The sequence below is a fragment of the Thalassophryne amazonica genome, chromosome 11 (genome assembly GCF_902500255.1).
Source record: "Thalassophryne amazonica chromosome 11, fThaAma1.1, whole genome shotgun sequence".
In the NCBI taxonomy this organism is placed as follows: Eukaryota; Metazoa; Chordata; class Actinopteri; order Batrachoidiformes; family Batrachoididae; genus Thalassophryne; species Thalassophryne amazonica.
The window spans coordinates 60,127,649-60,153,817 of NC_047113.1; positions in this window are offsets into that span (position 1 = coordinate 60,127,649).

Below are 26,169 nucleotides of genomic sequence, written 5' to 3' on the forward strand. Positions count from 1 at the left end.
CGCTCTCTTGTCTGTGTTGTGTGTGTGGAATCCTCCTACTTGCTCCTCCATGAAGCAAACTCACGATCTCCAGCGTGGGAGGCGAACACTCTAGCCAGAAGGCCAAAAACCTGGGCCCTGGCCCTGTGGCCAGAGAGTCCTTTTAGCTGTTGGGAAGTGAGGTCAACTGACTACTGCTGCACAGCGACTCCTGCTGCGCTCTGTCACATGTAGCTCAGGGCTCGAGTCCTTCATGCTACGTGTCTGAATACACTTTATCTGCACTGTCCCTCTCCTTCCAGCTGTAACGGTCATGATTTGGCCCTGATCGGGGCTTGGATTCTATTTTTGCCTCTTTCTTTTTCTCACCATCTGCCCCAGCTTTGATTTATTAGTTGTTTTATTTTCATCACATGTTTATTCTCTGTCCTGTTTTGCTTTGTCACTTTGTTTCTTTGTTACTTTTGTTACTTTGGCCATAGTTCAGTTCCATTCTAGTTTTGTTCTGGCGGTTTGTGTTTTCATTGTTTATCATTAGTTTATCACTTGTATATTTTGTTCTCTTCCTCTGTGTTATTGTCTGTTATGCTTTTGAATCTGGTTTTGTTTTCTGTTCACGTCCTGTTGATTCCGGTTCATAGTTGAATTATGTTCTGTCCTCTTGATCTTTGTTCTCCATTTTCCTCACACCCATCTTACTATTATGTTCTCACTCCATGCCACTGCACCTGCCTCGTGTCTTTGTCTCTCACTTTGATTCTGTCTGCTTTGTGTTTTCACTCACTCACGCTCTTGTTCATGTCTTTGTCTTTTCATCACTCCTCTTTGTATTGTCTCCACCTCACTATCTTGCACAGTGCACAATCTTTATCCTCTAACCACACCCCCTTTCTAGATCATTCACCTCACATGCACCTTGTTAACTCCTGTCTATTTAAACTCCTCCCAGCCACCACACCTCTGCCAGTTTGTTGTCTATTGTACACATTCCAGCTCTCGAATTCAGTCCTGTTTTTGCCTAGCCGTGTTACCAAATCCTGCTGTTTTCCTCGACTGCACCTTTTGCCTCTTCCTGGATGTCTGTGTTTGCTCGTGCCACTGAACCCTGCCCGAGCATGACTGCGTTTTTGCCTAACCCTGATTGTACCTCTGCTCGGGTACCAGCTTTAGCTGTGGAAGTAACCTGTAATAAACTGGCATCCCACACAGGGGAAGTTATAGACTCATCCACACCAGAAGTAGGGTTGAGTCAGATACTCATTTCAGATGAGTATCCAGTACGGATAAAGCATTTTTGACGAACACGAGCATGAGCCGAATAAAACTCATCAATATCTGTGTTCGTGCTGAAGGAAAATTCTCATTGGCTAACTGATTGTCTTCACGCTCTGTGATTGGCCAGTCACACACAGCGCCCGCCCCTCCCTACACAGACACATTTCACTGCAACTTCTCACACACACACACACACACATATACAGGATCTCTAACTGTGCTTGGTGAACTCGTTTCGTATCATACGCGGTGCTTTTGACAAGACAGAGCTGAAATTGGCTTGTGTCGTGTCGCGCTTCCCCTCCGGTCTGGTTTTTTATTTATTCATTTATTTTCTAACCATTTGTTTTCTCTTCATTTTGTTGGTGATATAAAGTCATTTGGAAAACTTTGCTCGTACTGAACACAGTGCTTTTGAGAAGACTACAGTGAACAAGGCTGATATATTATTTCCCTGTTTGGCATCACTGGATGTTTGCATGAATCACTAAGTTCACACAGATCATTAAAAATAAATGGTCTTACAGACCACTTACACACATGTAGCTGAACACATAAAGTAGCCTATATTAATATTTTTATTGAACATGGCTGCATGCAGTATCTGACACTTTCTCACTGCAGTTCATAAAAATAAACTGGTCAATCCAACAACCTCTCTCTCCCTCTCACACAGTCACAAGCACACACACACACACACATACACACACACACACACACACACACACACACACACACACACACACACACACACACACACACACACACACCTTAATCAATATTGTTCAACTTTATGTGGAAAAAAATGCCAAGAACATTAGGTAGTAAAAATAAATAATTGAAAAAAATCAGTTTCATCATAAAATTTTAAAAAAGAAAGTTGTGTTGAGTATGACAACTCTTGTTCGTGCATACTTACAGTAGCAGTTCATATAATTTCCTGCTACACTGAATGTCAATTCTGAGGCTGTTCTGTTTTTCATTCATACACTTAAGAATATTCATGTTCTTGTTTATAAAAAAAACTTGGTTTGTAAAATAGTTCCTTTACTATTGTGATCAAAAACATTAACTCTCAATTCTGAGGCTGTTCTGTAAATATTCACCCATACACTTAAGAATATTCATGTTCTGAGTTCATAAAAAAAAAAAAAAAACTTGTTCTGCAAATAGTTCTCTTACTTTTGTGATCAAAAACACTGATTTGAATTTCAATTCTGACTATTCTGTAAATAGTTTTCAAATAAACAATAAATATAGCAACATCTGATCAATCCATATCAATTTCAGACTTAAAATAATGTACTAATTTAAGCCCCAGCGGGTTAAATCGGGTTAAAACACGCCCACTTCCTGTTTAGGCCCCGCCCACTACGAGTACAGATACGGATAAAGAAATTTAGATGGCTGAACAGATACAGATCCAGATAGTGGTCTACTCGCTCATCCCTAACCAGAACAACATGAATCAGCTATTAAGCTGTAACAATGACTTTGAGTTGGGTGTAAATGAAGCCACATGACAGTTTCCCTTCAACCTACATTTGAAGCCACTTTAGTGTTGTCAGATGAGCTGAATTCTTCCCTTCGCCACCTGCAGATTTGTGAGCTTCATTTTCAGCTTTTTAGATGGTTCTTCACCTATGAAATGATTACAAAACAGCCCCATTAATCAGGAGGTCGAACCCAAGACCTCATCCAAACAGTCCTCCAGGCTGTCAAGCTGCAGCTTTTTCTACTCAGTGTTCCAACACAAATTTTCATCTGATTACAGGTGAAAACCAAACCTGTAAGATGTTTCCTGCAAACAAGAGCAGTCAAAGGGAGGGAAATGGATTTTACTGTCAGAGGAAGGAGCTGGGCTGTTTGCATAAATTCCAGGGAGAAGAAGTAAAACTGCAAATCAAATTCAAATTTGGAGTAGATGCAATTTGAACAGAGTAAAGGGCACAACAGATATATAATACATTACTTATGAAATTTAAAATTAAAAAAAGTTGTTTTCACTTAATTAAATGTGATGAGTTGATATTTTTGTTGTTGTTTGGTGCTGTCGTATTGATTTTTATATCTAAAACTATAGTTGGTGCCAAACAAGTATGAACATGTTTTATTTGCTCAACCAAATAATCAAGTTTTTACCGAGTATGTGCTGGAAGAACAGTCAAATGAGTGCTCCAGTGAAGAAACTTGCTTTGTTGAAGGGGTTTTGTCAAATTAAACAGTAAGTACAGAGAAGCTTTTGGGAAGCTCATGAAAATCAAGTAAGGTATGTCTTCTATAATATATTCCAGTTCTAAGGTAGAACTATACCAGTGTATACTAAGGTATATCTAAATATCTAAAAAAAAAAGGAAGAGCAGAATAGAAGAGTAGAATAAAGTAGAGCCACTCAGGGTGTCATGTCTTGGTGTCGTAACATTGGCAGCACTGATTCTTACGTCTTCTTACGTCACCAGGGTCGGACTGGGAACAAATTTCGGCCCTGGCATTTTTCCTCTTGACCAGCCCACTATTGGCCCGACGAATCCACCCCAAAACACGCACACCCACCCGTCCATACCGAACCCCCAATGAACAAATACTATACACCTAAACACCATGAACATACACCTAAACACACACTTTCACTGTCATTTCACCTTGATCATAGTACAAAACGCGTTCCCGGTGCCACGAGGGGGCGTCCTGATAACATTAAAGGCAATTACATATTTTGACAAAATTACAAGTTTAAATGACTATATATATATATATATATATATATATATATATATATATATATATATATATATATATATATATATATATATATATATATATATATATATATATATAAAACATCATGAGGTTTATGTCACAGAAATCCTACTTTACAATCACACTGCAGTCATTGTTAAATTATTTCCTTTTGCATTTATAATAAACACTTGTATTTATTTAGTGTTTGTTTTTCTGGTTGAAATAAGATATAAATAATCTACCAGACTTCAAAAAATATACAAGTTTCCATGTTATTTTATTTGTCTAAAAATAAATGTCTGAGGTTCCTTATGTTAAACAAGAAATTATCTAATCTGAAATAACAGGTGGTTTTAATACAGATGAAAGGTTTCTAAAGAACCATTTATTGATTTATTGAGTTATTTTAATTACAAGTGTTCTAAACTTTTTTTAACAGTAATCAGAAATTTTGAGGTAACAACAACAAAAAAACATTTCCAATGATTTTTCTTCAGAAAACTGCTCTCTAAATGAGCAGTCCTGTCACACGTTAATGTTTTGTATAGATCAGTGGTTTCTGCACCAATCGGATTGATCCAATCCATTTTGTAGAGATCAGTGGTTTCTGCCACGAGTCTTCCATGTTTTGGCCCAACGCGTCGTTCCTATTGGACAATGCGAAGGTACATCACAGCTCAGAGTGTCGAAAGTTGGCACACCTCATCTCGACAGAACACCGGCTCTGTGGTATGCAGGAGATCACTTGACCGAGGGTCTATACGTTCAAATAATAATTAAAAAATACTGTCATCACTCTTCAGTCTTAGTCAGTCTCTTACAACGGTGCAGCGTAAATACACGAGCTTTACAGGAGCGCACGTCTCCTCCGGTGCGCACTTTTTTTGGGGGGGGGGGGTGATGATAAACTCATCGCCCCCTTAATATTTTTTTTTTTTCTAGCGCCGGGTCTGACAAAATGGAAGCAAAAGCAGCACACAAGCGGAAAAAAGTTTTTGTGTCTCCAAAGTGTGTGTGTGTGAGAGAGAGAGAGAGAGAGAAAGAGAGAGAGGTAATGTGTGACCACTGCTAGGATTCACACAGCAGTAAATTAAAGAGCTGAAGTCCGTAGTTGTTGCATTTAAAGATTAACAAAAGTAAAGCACAGTTAATTAAGATAAAAGAAATGATTCCAACCTTGTATCAGTAGAAGAGCGGAGAGAAGTCCAGGCACCAAGGAGTCAATCCATTCACAGGGGCGGGAGTGGCCGCCTGCTCTTCTTGCAATCTGATTGGCCACCCTGTATGCTTCTCCAATTGTCATTGGCTGTTGGTCATGTCAATCATTGTGCTCGATGTAAGTCTCCGTTGTGTGATCAAACGGAAACAAAACTGAAACCTAGAATAAGACTGCGCCGTGTATGAAACACTACAGAACTTTTATTTTGACACAAATTCAGGAAGTGGTTCTGCAGCTGCACCGATTAAATGCTGTAGCTTCACCGATCACGGACTTTCCTTGTGTTGACAGCAGCGCGCGGTTCGAGAACACTGTATATTTCCATAATCTCTATAAATATGGAAGGGCCGGCCCACGCACGTCTAAACGTGCAGCGGCCCACTGGGCAAATGCCCAAAATCACAGATTATCAGTCCGAGTCTGTACGTCACTATGAACTCATTAATGCATAAAGGGGTGGAGCGTGGGAGGATCAGTGTGCAATGAAAGAAGCCTGAACACACCCCTCTTTTTACGTGGAACCAGCTAAGCTAATTGGCTAACCTCTGTTAAGATGTTTATTTCATGACATTTTGGGGGACTGCACGGTGGTTCGAACAGTTTTGTTTGGTCTGGAGGTGAAAAGTCGAGACACTTATTTTCTCATTAAACGTGCATTAATGGGACCTAACAGATGAATTTACTAATCCAAGAAGTTGGACATCCAGGACATTGGTCATGAGACCTGCATAGCAATGTGGTCTCCATTTTTTAGTAAGTGAAAACACTGCGAAAAAAAAAAAAAAAAGCTTTTCACCATATGTAGCCTGAGTCAAGTGTACAATATGCACACTTGTTGAAAATAGACTATGCAACAAAATAAAAATACCAATAATCACTGCATCCTTTTGAGTCTTTGATGTCTGTCCACTGCTTCTATCTTCTGGCAACCGAGTGCCACTGGAGAAAGACAGAGACTGTGTGTTTCGTAGAGGCCTGAGGTATATTGGAGCTATACAGCCAATGACACAGCTCCAATCTAACACAATTTGGGCCTAAAGCAATTGACAAAGTTTTTTTCTGGTGAGCACAAGTAACACTGTTACCTGTTTTTAATAACTCCATTCACATTTAATTGATAAGATGCTCTCATGCATAAACCAAATGTAGCGTACTGCAAGTTTGACCAGTACAACTCAGATTTCAAGCTTTCATTCAGACTTGCCTAATCAGTCATAGCCCAATCTCCAATCAGGAGCAGCAGGTCCACAGTTTATTTATCAACCTCCATCAAAGCCATTTAAAGATATCAATTGTGATTCACGTTTCTGCTGATTAAAGTCACTTTCCAGGACTCTTGTCTATTTTTGCAGGCAAGAAACAAGAATCATCCGCCATTTCACACCGGACAGTTTTTATTTGTTCCTCATTAACATGCCTTTTTCCACCAGTGCGGCCCACAACAGTTCTCTGGACTAGACTTGACTGATTAAACATTGTTCCTCCAAATTCTGTCACTGTCTGCTGATCATTTCGTGCAGCCCCTTGACCGCGGTCCGAATAGTCCGACCTGCGTACAACATGCCATACAAATGTTGCGACCACAGTCAAATGGCAGTACAACCTCACCTTGATGATATTCGTTTGGGTTTCCCGCACAAGCATGATGTGAATGTGGAGTGCATGTGCTGTGGCCCAATGATTGTGCCGATCGCTGTATGAGGCATTCGAGTGTGGCTCTGAATTTTTACAAATGCCATTTGAATCCTCCTTCATACGCCATTCGGCATCATTTGTGCTATGTGTGAAGGGGCCATAACAAATACAAACTTTCTTACAATGAGAAAACAATAGTAACGTGATCCTGACAACACACCACTGCCTAACTGCTCACCACCAAAATGATCCTGGTACTGGTAGCTCATTTTACAAGTGAAAACTCTTCATTTATGTTGAAATTTGCTAACTCCCCGACCATGTGAAAGCATGTGTGAAACGCACCCTTTCACCATTGAGGACTTTGCGCCACTGTTGCCATGACAATCACACAACAATGACATCATGCCATCTTCCTCCATAGCTACTAAAAGTGCAAACACCATTAACATACAACATTAAAGGAGAATTTCACTCAGTACAAATACTGCAGCAGGGATGTCTTGGATGATCCATTAGGACGTTTTCACCACACAAGCTGTATTGTTCCAGGTGTTTCTAATAAAATACACCAAATGTCCACAACAGCTAGCAACCGCATTGAGCGGACGAGTTACAGACACATTGAGAGTCAGGATACAGAGACCAAAACTGTTTTTTTGTACCAGACTGTAAACATGTTTATTTCTGTTTATGACTTTTTAACATGGATCTGAATGAGAACCTGCTCAGTTTTGGAGTCAGCCTCAAGCAGTCCGTCAAGCAACTGCAACCGCTTGGTGTCAAGTCCAATTTATAATAAATAATATGAAATATTAATAATATATTTATAATAATATAATATGAAAACAACAATTGAAAAATCAATTATTTGAATAATAAGTAAATGGACTGCATTTACATAGCGCTTTTTCCATCTGCATCAGAAGCTCAAAGCATTTTACAATGATGCCTCGCATTCAACCATTCACTCATACACTGATGTCAGGGTGCTGCCATGCAAGCTGCACACTACACACGGGGATTAAAGGACATGACCTTGCTCAAGGGCCCTTTTCCAGTCTGGTTGGGTCTTGATCCAAGGATTCTCTGGTCTGAGGCTCAATGCTTAAGCACTAGACCATCACTTCCCATCTATCTATCTATCTATCTATCTATCTATCTATCTATCTATCTATCTATCTATCTATCTATCTATCTATCTATCTATCTATCTATCTATCTATCTATCTATCTATCTATCTATCTATCTATCTATCTATCTATCTATCTATCTATCTATCTATCTATCTATCTATCTATCTATCTATCTATCTATCTATCTATCTATCTATCTATCTATCTATCTATCTATCTATCTATCTATCTATCTATCTATCTATCTATCTATCTATCTATCTATCTATCTATCTATCTATCTATCTATCTATCTATCTATCTATCTATCTATCTATCTATCTATCTATCTATCTGTCTGTCTGTCTGTCTGTCTGTCTGTCTGTCTGTCTGTCTGTCTGTCTGTCTGTCTGTCTGTGTGTGTATGTATGTATAGCTAGATAGACAGAGAGCCAGGAACTAGGAAACATGAAAAGCAATATTTCCCAAACCAAAGTCAAACACACCCCTCCAGCACAGCCACATTTGATACATTCATGCAGGACAGTTTCCTTAAGGAAGCTGCTCAGAAGTGTCAAACAAATGCCTCATTAAAATGTAGAAAATGTTGATTAAAAATCTTTAGATAGTGCTGCACAGAGACAGATGTAGCTTTTGACTTTTTTGTGCTGTAACAGTGGAGGCTTGGAGGGTCAATTCGGGTATACTGGGACAGTTTTTGGAATTATTTCATGTCAAAAATTTCCTTCAACTCAAAACAACTCAATATGATACATTTTTGCATTCAAAGTGTTTATGTGAAGGAATCAGGGCTGGTTAAAAAAAACAAAGAAAAAATAAAACCTTTTTTTATATAAAGTCACAATTTTTGCTTTTGTTTTGTTTTTTTCAAAATAAATGGACTTTTATTGATTTAAATGGACTTTTGTCATTTTTACTTCACTCTTCTAAATTGGACTACACAAGTCATATCATGAGTTACAACCCCAATTCCAATGAAGTTGGGACGTTGTGTAAAATGTAAATAAAAACACAATACAATGATGTGCAATTCCTATTCAACCTATATTCAATTGAATACACCACAAAGACAAGATATTTAATGTTCAAACTGATAAACTTTGTTTTTGTGCAAATATTTGCTCATTTTGAAATGGATGCCTGCAACACGTTTCAAAAAAGCTGGGACAGTGGTATGTTTACCACTGTGTTACATCACCTTTCCTTCTAACAACACTCAGTAAGTGTTTGGGAACTGATGACACTCATGATTGGGTATAAAAGGAGCATCCCCAAAACTCTCAGCCATTCACAAGCAAAGATGGGGTGAGGATCACCACTTTGTGAACAACTGCATGAAAGTCCATAGTCCAACAGTTTAAAAACAATGTTTCTCAATGTTCAGTTGCAAAGAATTTAGGGATTCCTGCATCTACAGTCCATAATATAATCAGAAAATTCAGGGAATCTGGAGAACTTTCTACATGTAAGCGGCAAGGCCAAAAACCAACATTGAATGCCTGTGACCTTCGATCCCTCAGGCAGAACTGCATTAAAACCCAGTATCATTGTGTAAAGGATCTTACTGTGTGGTTTCAGGAACACTTCAGAAAACCATTGTCAGTTAACACAGTTTGTCGCTACATCTACAAGTGCAAGTTAAAGCTCTACCATCCAAAGCTAAAAGCCACACATCAACAACATCTCGAAATGCTGCCGCCTTCTCTGGGCCCGAGCACAAAGTGGAAAAGTGTGCTGTGGTCTGATGAGTCCACATTTCAAATTGCTTTTGGAAATCATGGACGTCGTGTCCTCTGTACAAAAGAGGAAAAAGACCATCCAGATTGTTACCAGTGCAAAGTTCAAAAGCCGGCATCTGTGATGGTATGGGGGTGGGTTAGTGCCCATGACATGGGCAACTTACACATCTGTGATGTGTAAGCCAGATCAATGCTAAAAGGTACATCCAGGTTTTGGAGCAACACATGCTGCCATCCAAGCAAAGTCTTTTTCAGGGATGTCCCTGCTTATTTCAGCAAGACAATGCCAAGCCACATTCTGCACGTGTTACAACAGCGTGGCTTCGTAGTAAAAGAGTGTGGGTACTAGACTGGCCTGCCTGCAGTCCAGACCTGTCACTCATTGAAAATGTGTGGCGCATTACGAAGCACAAAATACGACAACAGAGACCCCGGACTGTTGAACAAATGATGTCGTACATCAAGCAAGAATGGGAAAGAATTCCACCTACAAAGCTTCAGCAGTTAGTGTCCTCAAATCCCAAATGCTTATTGAGTGTTAGAAGTGTTTAGAAGGAAAGGTGATGTAACACAGTGGTAAACATACCACTGTCTCAGCTTTTTTGAAAGGTGTTGCAGGCATCCATTTCAAAATGGGCAAATATTTGCACAAAAACAATAAGGTTTATCAGTTTGAACATCAAATATCTTGTCTTTGTGGTGTATTCAGTTGAATATGAGTTGAAGAGGGTTTGCAAATCATTGTATTCTGTTGTTATTTGCATTTTGCTCAGCGTCCAAACTTCATTGGAATTGGGGTTGTATAATCTGTATTGACATGTTAAAACATAAAGGTGCACATACAACATGTACAAGTACAATTAATTAATGATACTGATTTCATATATTGGTGATTTGGTTTTAAGTACTGATTTCTAAAAAAAAAAAATCATATTTGATTGAGGAATTAAGGACGTATGATTGTTTTGTTTGGGTTTTTTTTTGCGAAGCATGGCTCAACTTTTTGTTGTAGTGGGGACAAAACTATTTTTGTAGTAACTGTGTTGTTCATTTTTTTGAGACTGTGGAACACTTAACCAATTGAAAAATAAATCTCACAGACCACCTACTCTCCAAATATCTAAAAAGCAGTGGCTATCTGTGTGTAGCCATACTGTTATAATAAAATTCATTTGTTACATAGCGTCTCTCTCATTTGTCAATGCAGGTCACATGATCATAAGGCTATATAATTGTACATGTATTTCCTGTTGATACGTAGATTCCAAAACTAGGTTAACCACAACAGCTAGTCCTAACCTTAGCCATAGCCCCGAACCATAACCCCTGTCCCCAGCCTTAACCATAACAATAAGCCCTAACCTTAATAAGGCTGTGCTACGTATGAACAGAATTTAGAATTATTAGGACAGCTACGTACGTATAGCCACTTCTTATCTACAGTAAAAAGCAACAGGTCTGCTTCCCACTTCAATGGTATATTACAACAGCATATTACTATCTTAGACTTTAAAGTCATTTTATACCATCTGAGAAAAACTTTTAATTTAGAATATAGTAATTTAAATTGTGATAATTTTCCAGTATACTCATGGACCACTAGCCGTTGATTACAGAGTACCATGGGCTACACTTTGAGAAAGGCTAGTGTAGACCCTTCATTTCAACTCTCATAAACTAAAAAAAGAAAACACTTCATACTGATTTATTAATCATAAATAGTTCTAATATCACTTAGTATTCTGCGCTGGACCATGACTTCTTAATGTAGTTTAATTTATTATCATGTCAGCAGCAGGCTAAACTGTGTTAAAAAGTGTCTTGTCCAAGTACACAGACAAGTAGTTTATAGCACCCACCAGGAACTGAACCCAGGTCAGCATATTGCCCACACATTCTCACCAAAATGTTTCCAAACAAATATTTCAAACTGTTCCACATGAGTTGCTAACAGTTGATTGAATCTGGCTACAGTTAGCGCAGGCTGTGAATGTGCATGTCCACGTGCACTGCTTGCTGATAGTAGGAGCATTAACTTTGCACTATTAGTAATGAAAGTAATGAAGTAATGAAATGACGTGGAATACTGCTCTCTCTTTCATGTTTTACATGAATTACCTGATGCACTCGAGCCGCCCGGCTCCTGTCTAATGAAGAGTCGGCTCCCGTCTCATGAAGAGTCGGGCTCTCGCGTCGTGAACACTTGCAGTCGGCATGGAGTCTTCAGCATGCAGTGATCCGCTGCAAATGTGACATGTTAGAATTATTACAATGTGAGTAAATCCTGCAGTGACAAGTGCCTCACGGGGGGGCGTCCCGTGGGGTGATTTCCTGCATGGCATGATATTCACCACCATAGCGGCGCGCTGATGCAGCGGTCAGCTGATGCAATATGCGTTTTAATAAATTCCATGCGAGGACAGTATGCCGACGTCCGCGGTTCAGGCTGTACTTACGCGACTTAATATTCTACAAGCCAGTACAGGTGTTCCCATGCTATGACTTGCGAGCACAGATATCTGACCAGCTGCACGTCGCAAGAGGACACGCCCACCTCTGTCAGCAGACCTCGCAGCTCACATAACAAAACTGCTCACTCTCTGTTGTTTTGTTCTGTGATTTTAATTTAATGTGTGTATTATTATGTGTTTGTCCTGCATCTGTCTGATGTCTGTGTTTTTAATTTGACACCTTGCGCGCTCAGACACTGGCCGGTCCTCATGAGGGCATGCGCGCACACACACATGTGCACCGTGTGTTCTCTGGACAGCGACAGCTGACAATGTCGGCACAGTTATACCCATGTATGTTGCTCGGTCATGCCACCCTCTTGTTGCACTTTGACAATTTTCACAGACAGGTCAGATGTGATCTTCTGCTGTCTACTATCGTACCAGGTGCGCGAATAGCCCCACCTTTTGTAAGTGTGCAGCGAGTGGTGTTATATGTTCATGTGTGGCACCTGGAATTTGGCCGACACCTGCCGAGAGGGGAATCTAATGAGCATGCACAGGGCATTTGCGGCCACTTGTGTGCAGGAATGGCTGTAGCGACAGGTATATGACGTGTTTGAGGTGGCTTTGATTTTTCACGAATGGCATGCAATTCCTCCTTTGTGCAGTAGTCGGCTTCATTCGTGTTATATGTGAAGGCGCCCTTAATTGTGAAGCTGCTGAAGTGCACTCAGCATTCAGATCAGCAGCTCTGCTTTAAGGTGCTGGTGAGTGAAATTAAAGCAGATATCCAGCGTTCTGTATTGGTGCACAATGCCCATCCTGAAGACAGTCCTAATCTGTCCCTCTCATTGATCCCAGCATGGTGCGGTGTGGTGCCGAGTACTGCAGGGTGGAGGTGACCAGCTGTTGCAGGGAATGATAGACATTAAGTTGATCGTGGCAGCATCCTGAGGCCATTCAGCCTCCACTTCCAATGATGGATGTGAGGACCACAATATGTTTTTCAGCAGTTAAATGTTACTGCAAAATATTGTCTTCAAAACTGATCTCAAATGAGGTCATAATGAGCACTTATCCATTATTAGACTGACAGAGATCTGTGCACTCTGCACGCACAAGTTAAACTATGGACTCTCATTGCAACACTGAACACATGCATTTAAGCAGTGGATGTGGACAAAAACATGCTCCTATTTTGAACTTTTAATACATTTTACAAATCTGTATGTGGTCTCCTGTTTCTTGGGTCTGTGCAACATGCCCACATGGACTGTGGGTAAAGATATGGAGAAACCATAGAGTTGTATATATGAAAGTCAGAGTGCACACTACCTATACTGCTAATGTAACACTGCTGTGACTACATGGGTTGCAGCAACTATTACCAAAGAGGGCAAAAAGGGCAAGAAGTACCCGGATGTGTAATACAGCGTGTGTTGTGTGAATGCAGAGTCCAGAAAACCAAGAAGAAAATAAAAAGAACAAAAAATAAAAACCCAAGCCAGACACAGCTGTTTGCTTTCATATATGTAACTTTATGGGAGAAACACTCCCAACACATCTGTGTTGGGAGGGGGCGTGGCTAGCAGCAGCTCATTTCTTTTTAAAGCAACAGGCACAGAAATAGTTGCATCAGTGCATGGTATGATCTTGATTAATCCATAATTATGTTAGTTTTGTTGGTCAAAAATGTTTGGATAGCATGGTTTGTTGACATTTTGGAGACAGCCAGGTGCCTCTGTGGTTGTCAGATTCCCTACAGTTAGCAGCCCAAGTATAAGATTAATGGAGTCAATCTGTCAAAATCATGCAAATGCTGGCACAAGCACAAAATTTGGCACAATGATTCCCAAGGTAGTACTTACCCAGAATGGTCAACTGCACAATTGAAAATCCAAGATGGTCGTGAAAATGATGTACTGAAAATGGCTTTTTGCATAGAAATGCTCCTATGACATCACAATGGATCTGTTTTACAGCATCACTGAAATCCAAGATGACACTTAACTTATAGATGGCCACCAAATTGACCCTAAAATCTTTTGTGTGGAAAAAAATATATATATTGTTACTTATTTGATGTGTGACATTGGTGTCAAATTGTAGGTTTTCAGGCATGCTGGGTTTAACTTTTCATGTTCCAAAAACAATGACATTCTTAGTGGGGCAAATTGCCATTTGGCCATGTTAACTGCAGATATTAAAAATAACAACACAGTATGTTCAACACAAAACACCTTTAAATTGGCCTACATGCCATAAGAGATGATTCAAAATGTGCTGGGTGAAAACCATTTACACGCAATCTAATAAATTACAACAAATGACAACTAAATTATCATAAAATGGAATTTGACATCAATATCATTTTAGTAGATTAAACAGGAGAAGTTCTATGCAAAAAACTATTTTTTTTATGTCTTCTTGGTGGCCATGTTGGAAAATAGCTGCCGTCTTGAATTTTCAAGTGTCCAATCAACCAGATATGCTAAGTTATATCATGAGAATCACTATGCTCAGTTTGGTGCTTGTTCCCCCAAATGCATGATTTTCCCATTATCTGCTCCACTACATCAGGCTGCAGCATGTTGAACACCATTCTGTTCCTACCTCATCTGATTTTTCACCACGAGGGAAAATATTGCATTTACCAGTCAAGATGATGCCCATTCACGCTCTCTTCATCCTCGATGTGCAAAAAAGAAAAAAAAGGCAATGCCACAGTCAGCTGCATCCTAAAGTGGAAACGTACTGAGTACACTGTGCATCCTTTATGCCCACCAGTGTTTTCTGTATTGATTTTTAAACAACTTTGATATAATTACAGAAATAAATTAGGCATTCACCATTGCCACTACAGTCGTGCTGATTTCTCAGCCGGCACTGCCTAGTTATGCAAGTGGTGAGTGTATATTCAGACCCCAGTCACTGCAGCTGTGACTGTCACGACTGCAGGCAGAGTCAGAAATATACATGCACTATTTTGATTATTTATTCTCTGGGGCCAATTGTTCATGGATGTCTTTTTAACTTGTCAAGGCCTTTTAACTTCCTTTTAGTTATAGTTGATTGCAGCTTGTAGCTTCTCTGAATCAACATAAAAAGGTGTTTTTGGCAACACTCACTGGATTGATGAGTACACAGTACAATGAGAAAGTTCAAGGGGCTCGGTACAGATCTGACAGTGGTGGGCACAGATAACCAAAAAATTAACTTCCATAACAGATAATTAGATAACTGAAAAGTTATCTTTGATAAAGATAAAACGATAAATCACCAAAAAATGTATCAGAAGTTACAGATAACCGATAAATTCCAGTATTGTCTCTGGTACATTTCAACTACTAACAAACTGAATTTGAGTTTTAACACCACGATCGCGTCTGGTAGTATCAAAAACGACAACAGACCGAAACAATGATCCCACACTTCTGTCTTTGAACAACTTGCCCTCTGCTGGAAGCTCTTGTTTACTACAAGGCTTCCAGCACAAACACAAACTGAGAGCAGTCATAAAGCCCAGCTCTCTACCCAATCACAATGCTCCAGTCAGGCGGAGGTCTTGAAAAATAAAGCAGTGCTGACTTATGGTTTTGATTTATAAACAGGGTTGGGAGGGTTACTTTAAAAATGTATTCCGATACAGTTACTAGTTACCTGTTGAAAAATGTAATCAGTAACGTAATCCAAGTACCATAATATTATAGTAATGTAATTTGATTACTTTCAATTACTTCTGGATTACTCCAATATCAAATATGCTAATTCAGACAAAAGAAACTAAATATAAATAGTCTTGACCACATAGTACAGTTTATTAATCAAAAATAAAACTGTTTCTTTTACATGGCATGTTCTGTTTTACTTCACATTATGAATTAAGATGCACCCACAATATTGTTTTAAACACACCCAGTGTTCACCTGCTACATTTTCAACAAAAAATACCAAACAAATGAAGGATAATGAAAACTCAGGTGTGTGCGGATGAATTTGTAATTAAAAGTGCCAAAAATAAAACTGTTTCTTTTACATGGCATGCTTTGTTTTACTTCACATTATGAGTGAAGAGCACCCACAATATTGTTTTAAACACAATGTTCACCTGCTAAATTTTCAACAAAAAATGCCAAACAAATGAAGGATAATGAAAACTCAGGCATGTGCGGATGAATTTATAATTAAAAGTGGCTTGCAGAACAATATACAAAACAAAACAAAAAAGTCTACTACTTATTCAGTAAATTCGCACCATGTTCATCATATCAGTCCACTTATTGAACTTTCAAAATAAGAACAACAGCATAATGAAAGCCATTAAGTAAATACTGTCAGTAAGGAGGCGTGGTCACCATTTTAATTCCGGGCAAGTTAGTGATTTGCGTACATAGAAGTTCAAGAAACAGGTGGAATATACCGGAAAGCTGCGCATGTTGGCAAAGCCAGAAACGGAGGAACAAGGGAGACAATATTTCCTTCCATAAGTAAGTGGTTTTGGTTATTCTTGTCACTTTGTCCATGATATTTGGATGATAAACAGCTGTATGTTTCCTGCCGTACCTGTGTCGCCCGATGACATGGACCATTAACTCTTCACTTATGTCTAGTTGATATTTTCCACTGCTAGACCAATGTCTAGTTAAAATACTTGTTGTTAGTGATTAAAATTGTTTGACAAGACTGGGGATTTTTTTTTTTTAATTTGCACCTTAAAATAATGAGATTATAATGACCTGCGCTGTGCCGCTCACAGTCACACCCACACAGAGAGATGTGTACCCACACCACTGACTTCATTAATGAAACTCGGTCAATAAGGGATACTTGTGTAAAAATATAATATGTATATAAATGTAATGTAATGGTTTTAGGAGCCACGCTGCGTTGAACACAGCAGCTGCAGCAGGACGCCTCAGCTCAGCAGCTTGAACAGCGCAGATCCGTGTAACTTTCAACACTAATATTTGGGAATGTGTGTGTGTCTGAGTAAGTTTAATACTTTCCTGACATAATTTAATGTAATTTAATTTTACTGGCTCAATATCCAGGTCAAAATGGCATTTTAACACATATTTTGCAAGCATTTTTCTGAGTGTGTCCAGTCGCGGATCTCCATTGAAAATGCATTAACATTCGGGTACCTCATCAATATTTTCGCCCGGTGAGGAGACATCATGTCGCTGTCTATGAAGGAACGTTTTCATTTCAAAGAAAAAAATATATACAGATAATATCATAAAATACATTAAAATTGTAATCCTGCAAAGTAATCCCCATTTTTACTAAATACACCTGTAATCTGAATACGTCTTTTTTTCTGTAACTGTAGCGGAATACGGAAAAATGTGTCCTAATTACGTATTGCCGTTACATGTATTCCGTTACTCCCCAAGCCTGTTTATAAATAACATTAATACTGATAGAATAACTCCATTAATGTCAAGTCTGTCATTTGTACAAAGTTAAAATATAACATATATCTTTTAATGTTGAATAATGCACTAATTCTAAGGTTTTGTAACAAACACAGACAGAACGCAAAAGATTCTGGGTAAAATGTGCCTCTGCTGAACACTGATTGGTTCAGTCATTCATTATGTAAACCAACACGTTAATATGACGTGTGTCGTGTGTTGGTGTTTACAGATAAATGTGCTTTTGTAAAATATTCCATTTTTTTATTTGTAAAAACAGGCATTTTTACGGAGCCCTGGAAGTGTCATCGCAAAATGTTTTGCATGTGGAGAGAATGTGCGCTCATTTTATTATATTGTAAAACGTGTACTCAATATTGTCTTGACACATAAATGTTGGCTATTCGCCCTATTGACGTTTCAAATCCTGAAAAACCTCGGAGAGGTCGCTGCGCTGCGAGATCTCAGTAACATTAAGAACTGCATTGAGATGCTCTGATCACACTGCACACAGACAACACCATTAACATGCGTAAACATGTTAGCATTACGTAAACTGACATGAATATATTCTCTGGGTTTATAGATGTTGTTATTGTGTTTATTTTATGTAAACATGTGAGAATCACAGGCTGTCTCTCCATTATTTTCAATGGGAGTTGCTGTGAGCTACGCTCGCTTCCTGTTCATGTCGTTTTGGAGGAAAGTGAAGTTTGCTCTTTAACATCTTGATCAGTGATGCCGGTAACGCGTTACTTAGTAACGCGTTACTCTAATCTGACCACTTTTTTTAGTAACGAGTAATCTAATGTGTTAATCTTTCCAAATCAGTAATCAGATTAAAGTTACTTCTCCATGTCACTGTGCGTTACTATTATTTTTCATTGTGGGTCGATAGCAGCATTAAACTTGGTCTGTGGGCAGGAGGTCGGGGTTTGACTGAACTGCCTACTTTAAGTGAGCTGTGAGCTTTTCATCCGCGTTTTTTTGCAGCTGCTCGACTCGTCCTCACCTCTTAAAGCGCGGTGATCAGCACACCTGCACTGAGCTTTACAAAGACATTTTTATACTTTTTTCCCTCCTTTATTTAGAATTCTGAGCTGAGCCGCTCTGTATCTGGTCATTAAAAACAGCTGATCCTCTGCGACGCGTCAACAACTAACACTATTTTCCACTCAAATGCACCTAAACACTCTTTCTGAGGACCACATGATGTGAAAACGCAATAAAACTTTCTTACCTGTAAATCTGGTCATGTTTTCTGCATAAATAAATGTAATCCATTCTTTGTGCTCAAACGCCAAAGCAGGGGCGAATCCAGATGGAATGGGGGCGTGGGGGAGGGATGTGCCCCCCTCACAACACCCCTAGATTAAAGGTCCAGTTTTGAAGCCGTTTTTTACTACAACTACTAATATTGCTTAAAATAATAATAATTTCGACAAGTAAAATGTTTAGAGAGAATTTAAATGTTAGAAAAATGTTAGAATTTAATAGTTACATTTATAAAAAATGTAGGTTCGAAATTGCAAGTTTTACTGTTACAGTGCTGTCAACAGTTAAATATGAGGTCAAGAAAGAGGTCTTTATTTTACTTTTTATAAAACAAGTATTTATTTTCATTGAAGTCAAGAAAGGGTGACTATAAAGTGAATTTTGGCAAAACAGGTATCATTGTCATGTTGAGGTGGCAGAGGGTTGTTGTCGACAGCTGGGCAAAGTAATTAAAAAAGTAACTAGTAATCTAACTTAGTTACTTTTACAATTGAGTAATCAGTAAAGTAACTAAGTTACTTTTTCAAGGAGTAATCAGTAATCAGTAATTGGATTACTTTTTCAAAGTAACTGTGGCAACACTGATCTTGATTATTGTTCTTTACAACACTGTTTGTCCTCTTTGTTCCAGACTAATATATATAATATGTCTGAAATTCGGTTTGCATTTATTATCACCTATCGTGTTGATTCTCTATATTGTTTGACTGCAGCGACTCTTTGGCAAGCAAAGGATTATGGGATACGTCAATAGGGCGAATGAACACTACTGGCCAGTAGATGGCAGTAGAGACCTTGAAAACTTACCAAAACAAAATTCTAGGTAATCCGTGTCTGCTACATTTAAGATGTAGACAAAACGCAAACACAATAACAACGTCTATAAATCCAGAGAATATATTCACGAGAGTTTTAGGCACTAGAGTTTAATGCTGTTGTCCGTAGAGCCTGATCAGAGTGTTTCAAATGCATTTTTCATGTGGTGAACGTACTGAGATTACCCTATCCTACCCATAATACACTGCTGGGTACAGCATATATCCACACTAAAACCTTAAAAATTAGCACATTACTTTAAAACTAAAACATATATCTGATATTTTCACTTTATAAAACTTCAGACATGCAGAGGATAGAGCGGTTTCTTCTTAAAGCAGCTCTTCTCTGTTTTGCAGAGGGTAGAACTACATATCAGCTACGAAACATTTAACAGGTAAGTGCTGAACTGATTTTAAGTTTTATAAATATTTGTAGCTGTTCAGCTTTATTTACCACGTTATCGGTCTAAAAATTATCAGACAAAAATTTATCACAAGGTAATTAGTCCGATAATGGTTTTTAAAGTTATCTACAAAGATAATCCGATAATGAAAACATTATCTTCGATAATTATCGGTTATCTGATTATCGGAACTGTGCCCACCACTGAGATCTGACAAAGGTGATCGTACTCAATTTACAAAAGGTCAGAAATGTCTCTTGGAGTCATTTCTCAACAACTGTAAATTGCAACAACAGTTCAAAGAAGGTCTGGTAGAAAACCCAAATTGTCAATCTCAACTGAGGAAAAATGGGTTCAGATCGTCAAGATGTTGGAACATGAGATTTGCCTCGTAATAAAGAGAGACTGCTGTACAAGGAAGACTGCTTGACTCCAAAATTCTCAACTTGACCTTCTAGGTGAGCGCATAAAGAAAAATCACTTCTTGAGGAATGTTTGTTTGATGGTCAGGTGAAGATAAGATTGAGTTGTTTGGCTACAATGATCTCTTTGGGGGAGTAAATGGGAGGCGTAAAAACACTGTACGATCTGTTAAACATGCTGGTGGTGGTGTTGGAGTTATGCTGTGGGCTTTTTTGTCTACCAGTAGAACTTGGTGTATTGCATAAAGTTATTAGAATAATGAAAGTGCGTTACCTCAGAATTCTTCAGAAAAAAACTCAAACTCAACTGAAACATAGACTTGCTTGAACAGTGTTTCATGGCAAAACCATGATGACATTAAGGTTTTGGAAAGGTTTTCCCAAAGTTATGACCTCAACCTTACTGACAATATCTAGATTAATTTAAAGATGGGAGTTTTATAATCATGCTGTCACAGAAAAACAACAACAAAAAAAGTTTTAAGAAATCATTGAACGCCCAATATCACCATGGCAGTGGTGTCCTTACGCCCCTGATGGCACCTCTGTGATAACTACAATCCCAAATCAGAAAAAACAAAAAAACAAAAAAACTGAGACTATGGAAGAAGTGACTATAAAAACCTGTAGTGATCGTTACATTTACTTTGACTTCTGTTTAACGTAAACTAACAAATGCACTATATACAATTTCTCCAACCACAAACACAGAGGCCTGTAACTCCTTCAAATTTGTCAGGGTGTCTTGGTGGCTTCTCTTTCCAGCACTCAGATTTAGCATACAGTGTCACTCTGTTTGTATTTATTAATGATTGATGTAAATTGACTCGAAGATACATTCAGTGACTTGGAAATGTTCATGAATCCATCCCTTGCATGAACCTCTCTGTAAAAATGATGATTTAATCATTGCATTTACAATAAATTGCTCACGTTCAAACTTTCTTTGGAATGGGCTGCAGGTCTTAAATGCAGGAATAGATGTATAGTAACAAATTAAATGATGTGGACAGTGCAACTCATGAAATGTCTTGGGTTCATTCTGTCTGCAGTGAAACAGAAATAAATGTAAGGATCACTGCAGGGGTTTTTAATTCACTGTTTTGTCCCAAACCTTTCTGATTTGGGCTTGGATAGTAAATGGGAAAAGACTTTAACTGTTGATGAATCACCAAGTGATTGATGCAAAAGATGAATTAAAGACACATTGTTTGCATGTTCAGTTGCATTGTTCGAAGTAAAGCTTTGTCAGTGTGCATTATGCACGTACCGAATGTGTGCCAAATTGAAACAGATGCTTTAATTCTACAATGCTGATGTTGCTGGGGGCCTTCAGGTGCGATTTGGCTGCTCTGATAAATATACATGTGCCAAATAAGTGAGTGTGTTTTGTGTATGATGTTTAGAAGTGATAACCACTAAAGTGTGTGTGTGTGTGTGTGTGTGTGTGTGTGTGTGTGTGTGTGTGTGTGTGTGTGTGTGTGTGTGTGTGTGTGTGTGTGTGTGTTTAAACAAACCAGAAAACATTTCATTTGTTTAGATGTGCTCATGTGGAAGGAGGACTCTCTTTTTATATTCATGTTTCCACTAAAAAGGCCGTCATAAATAATGTTAATGGTTTCCAGACTGAATTCAATTATGTTTGACACCAAGAAGAAATTAATAAGAAGTAGCTTGTGCTCTTACTCTATCTGCATGTCCCCCCGGAGGACAATGGGAGCATTTCTCCAGTTTTCACACAATGCTTTTCTCTCTGTGGTTTGCTTGGTCAGGAAATGTATTTAATCCAGTGTTAATTTGATGTAATAATGAACAGACACTGGCGACCTTCTTTGGCTTCTATGCAGCCAGTACTGTTGGATTCAGTGTGCAAGTAAAATAAATCAGAATATTTTCACTTCAGTGAAAAGTGGGGCATAAATATTTCTCAGCTGCTTCAACACAGGTAAAACTTGTACACAAATTTAGTTCAGCTCTTATATGATAGCTGTTAAAAACCATTTCTGATGGAGAATAGAAGCGTTGTACCTCATCCAGACAAGAGATTAAACAATACATTCCTAACCAGGAGAAACAAATAACAGAGGCATCAGGTGTTTTCAGTAAGTTCTGAGTGATTCCATTAGTGACAGCTGGGATGGAGATGACTGAATGTTCAGCCAACCAGAGGCACAGGTCCTTAAATGAGAATTGTTCAAGTACAGAGTAGGTCATTTGTGTACTTGCACAAGACATGCTTAAAAGCAAAGCAAAAATGCTGAAAAAAAACAATTAATAGCATTTTAATATTAAATTGTTTGTGGCAAAGTCTGTTGAACTATTATAGAAAGATTTTCCTGAGTGATGTAACAGGAACACTGCTGTCAGAACCTATGTGCATGTTTTTACACATGCAAACCTTTAGTAAATCAGGCCTTAAATCAATGACAAACACCATAGCTCCTGAAAAAAAAGTGTATGCTTATTTACTGACTGTGCACACTGAGGATGCATCTTTCCAAAGTGCAAAATACTGTGCGCTCCCCATTGAACAACCATGCTATCATGAATTTGGGGTGTGTCCACTTTAGCATGCAATATTGTGCAATGTGAATATGCAAATAGGAGACGTCTGCAGGTCAGCGACTGACCACTTGATCTACATCCAACATGATGGAAGAAGAGTGTTTTTTTCACAGCGGAGTTCAAATCCCCATTAAAGTGCTTCAAGGATGTTGTTGTGCACACAAGAGGTTGGTAGCAGTGAGTGGGCACTCTGATGTGTTTTGGCAGTTGTCACACAGCAAGCTGGTCACGATATGTGGCACTAAATGTTCCATCTGTGCTGATAAGCATCGCTGACGCCGGCCCCTTTAGCCAACATTAAAACAAGGAGGACTGATACAACGGTAACCGAGCAAGGTTGAAGGCACAGTCAGAGAGAAACCAGAGTGCTGCTCTCTGCTTGAATATTGTTGTTATTACTGTATTTAAACTGTCTTCATCAACATCACTGCTTTAAATGGGGCTCAGCGTCATCACTCTGTGGTAATTATGCATCAGGCAAACTCCAGGTTCATTACCAAGCTGTCACGACGTTCGAGTGTCAGTCAAAAGTTACGGAGGAGTCCACCGAGGCATTCCAAATCCAGCAGCTCCCTCACTCTTTCAGCAGCCTTCCTGTGGCCCTGCTTTAATTCTGTCTGAGTCCCTGAAGGCCTCAGAGAGGACAGGGTCCAATTAGTTCACAGAGAGGACAGCGAAGGATCACCCAGAATCCATTAGATGTGGGGAATGAAATGGATCCAAAAATGGGTGGGAGTGGGATTTGTCTGTCCAATCACGGCTAATAAACAACAGAGGACAGGAAAAAAACTACAAGGCACTTGGAGCACATACCGCCTCCAAGACCACATATGTTTCACATCATAGTCATAATAAAACTTCGCATTTTCTAGGACATTATCCATCTGCTCAACAGATTTCATCAATATTCTCTCAACTTTCTGAGTTAAATGTTCCTATGAGCCAAACATTCTTCTGGATCTCAGTTTCAGAATGTAATCTGGATCACCTCCAAAACAGAGTCACTTATTTACTGGAACATTATCTAGCTGCCCTTCAGATTTAATTCAAACCTCCTTAGCAGGTGTAAATACAAAACTCCCATCATACTATGTAATTTAAACACTCAGTCATTCCTCATTTGATTTCATTTTGCCATGTCTGTTCTCATACCCCATCTAAAACAACAATGTGGGAATCATAATGTCCATATGTACAGGAATCTTGCAAGGACATCTACTAGATTGGATTTCAATCAAACGTCAAACAATAGAGGCTGGCCAAGTTATGTGTGCTACCACCTAGTGTTGCGCTTCTCTACAATGCATTCTGGGAAAAAGGTTGAACTGCCCCGCTATATGTGATCACGTCACTCTTCTCAGATCTGCCTTGTACCTGTTCTACAAATGCTAATAATGCTTCCTTGTTTTTGTTGCACACATGTAGTTCCTAGACCAAATTTCTTGCAGTTGTTTCCTGGTGAACTTTGATCGTGGTACATCAAAGCCATGTTGGATTTTCTGTGTCGACTGGTTGCCCAGATGAGATGTAAATTTTTACCCACTAGGCGGTAGTATATGTACCTCAGGCAGCCTCTTTTACAGTGGTAATATCAGGCCTGATATTATGGTGTACAACCCCAATTCCAATGAAGTTGGGACGCTGTGTGAAATGTAAATAAAAACAGAATACAATGATTTGCAAATCCTCTTCAACCTATATTCAATTGAATACGCCACAAACACAAGATATTTCATGTTCAAACTGATAGACTTTTTTGTTTTGGTGCAAATATTTGCTCATTTTGAAATGGACACCTGCAACACATTTCAAAAAAGCTGGGACCGGGGCAACAAAAGACTGGGAAAGTTGATAAATGCTCAAAGAACACCTGTTTGGAACATTCCACAGGTGAACAGGTTAATTGGAAGCAGGTGAGTGTCATGATTGGGTATAAAAGGAGCATCCGCAAAAGGGTCGAGGATCACCACTTTGTGAGCAACTGCTTGAGAAAACAGTCCAACAGTTTAATAACAATGTTTCTCAACATTCAATTGCAAGGAATTTAGGGATTCCATCATCTACAGTCCATAATATAATCAGAAGATTCAGAGAATCTGGAGAACTTTCTACACTGTTATGTGCCACAGTCTAGGGCACTGGCAACGCAACTGACAAATACAAAAAAAAGAGGGAAAAAAAGGCGCGAGTGGAAGGTGCTCAAAAAAGTATAACACTTTATTAACAAAACATAACAGAAAAAAAGAAAATACGACAAAAGATTAAAAACATGCTGCAGCAAAAGGAAAACCCAGATGCTCCGAGGCATGTGGCACGCTGGACTTTTATACTCCCAGGTGGGCATCAGCTGGCAGGTGCTGCTGATCAGCTGGGCGGATCTGAGACGTGGAGGCAAGGCAAAACCAACATACGTAACACCTCCCCCCATAAAAGCCGAGCCTACACTCTCCAAAGTAAAAGTTACCATAACACCCGGTCTTAAGGCCTCAACCATGCCAAAAGGATATAGATGCCCACCACCACTCACAACAAAGGTTATGACCAAACACAAGCTCGGCTGGGCTAAAACCAGTGGATTCTTGAGTGGCATCCCTAATAGCAAACAACATAAAGGGAAGGCCCTCATCCCAATCTTTTCCAGTCTCAAAACAAAACTTACTCAACATAGACTTGAGAGTTTGGTGCCATCTTTCTAGTGCACCCTGTGACTCTGGATGGTAAGCACTAGACACGGAGTGGGTTACACCAAATGACTAATGTCTGCCCAAATGCACGAGACAAAAAGTTTGTTCCTTCAATCAATCAATCAATCAATTTTATTTATATAGCGCCAAATCACAACAAACAGTTGCCCCAAGGCGCTTTATATTGTAAGGCAAGGCCATACAATAATTACATAAAAACCCCAACGGTCAAAACGACCCCCTGTGAGCAAGCACTTGGCGACAGTGGGAAGGAAAAACTCCCTTTTAACAGGAAGAAACCTCCAGCAGAACCAGGCTCAGGGAGGGGCAGTCTTCTGCTGAGACTGGTTGGGGCTGAGGGAGAGAACCAGGAAAAAGACATGCCGTGGAGGGGAGCAGAGATCA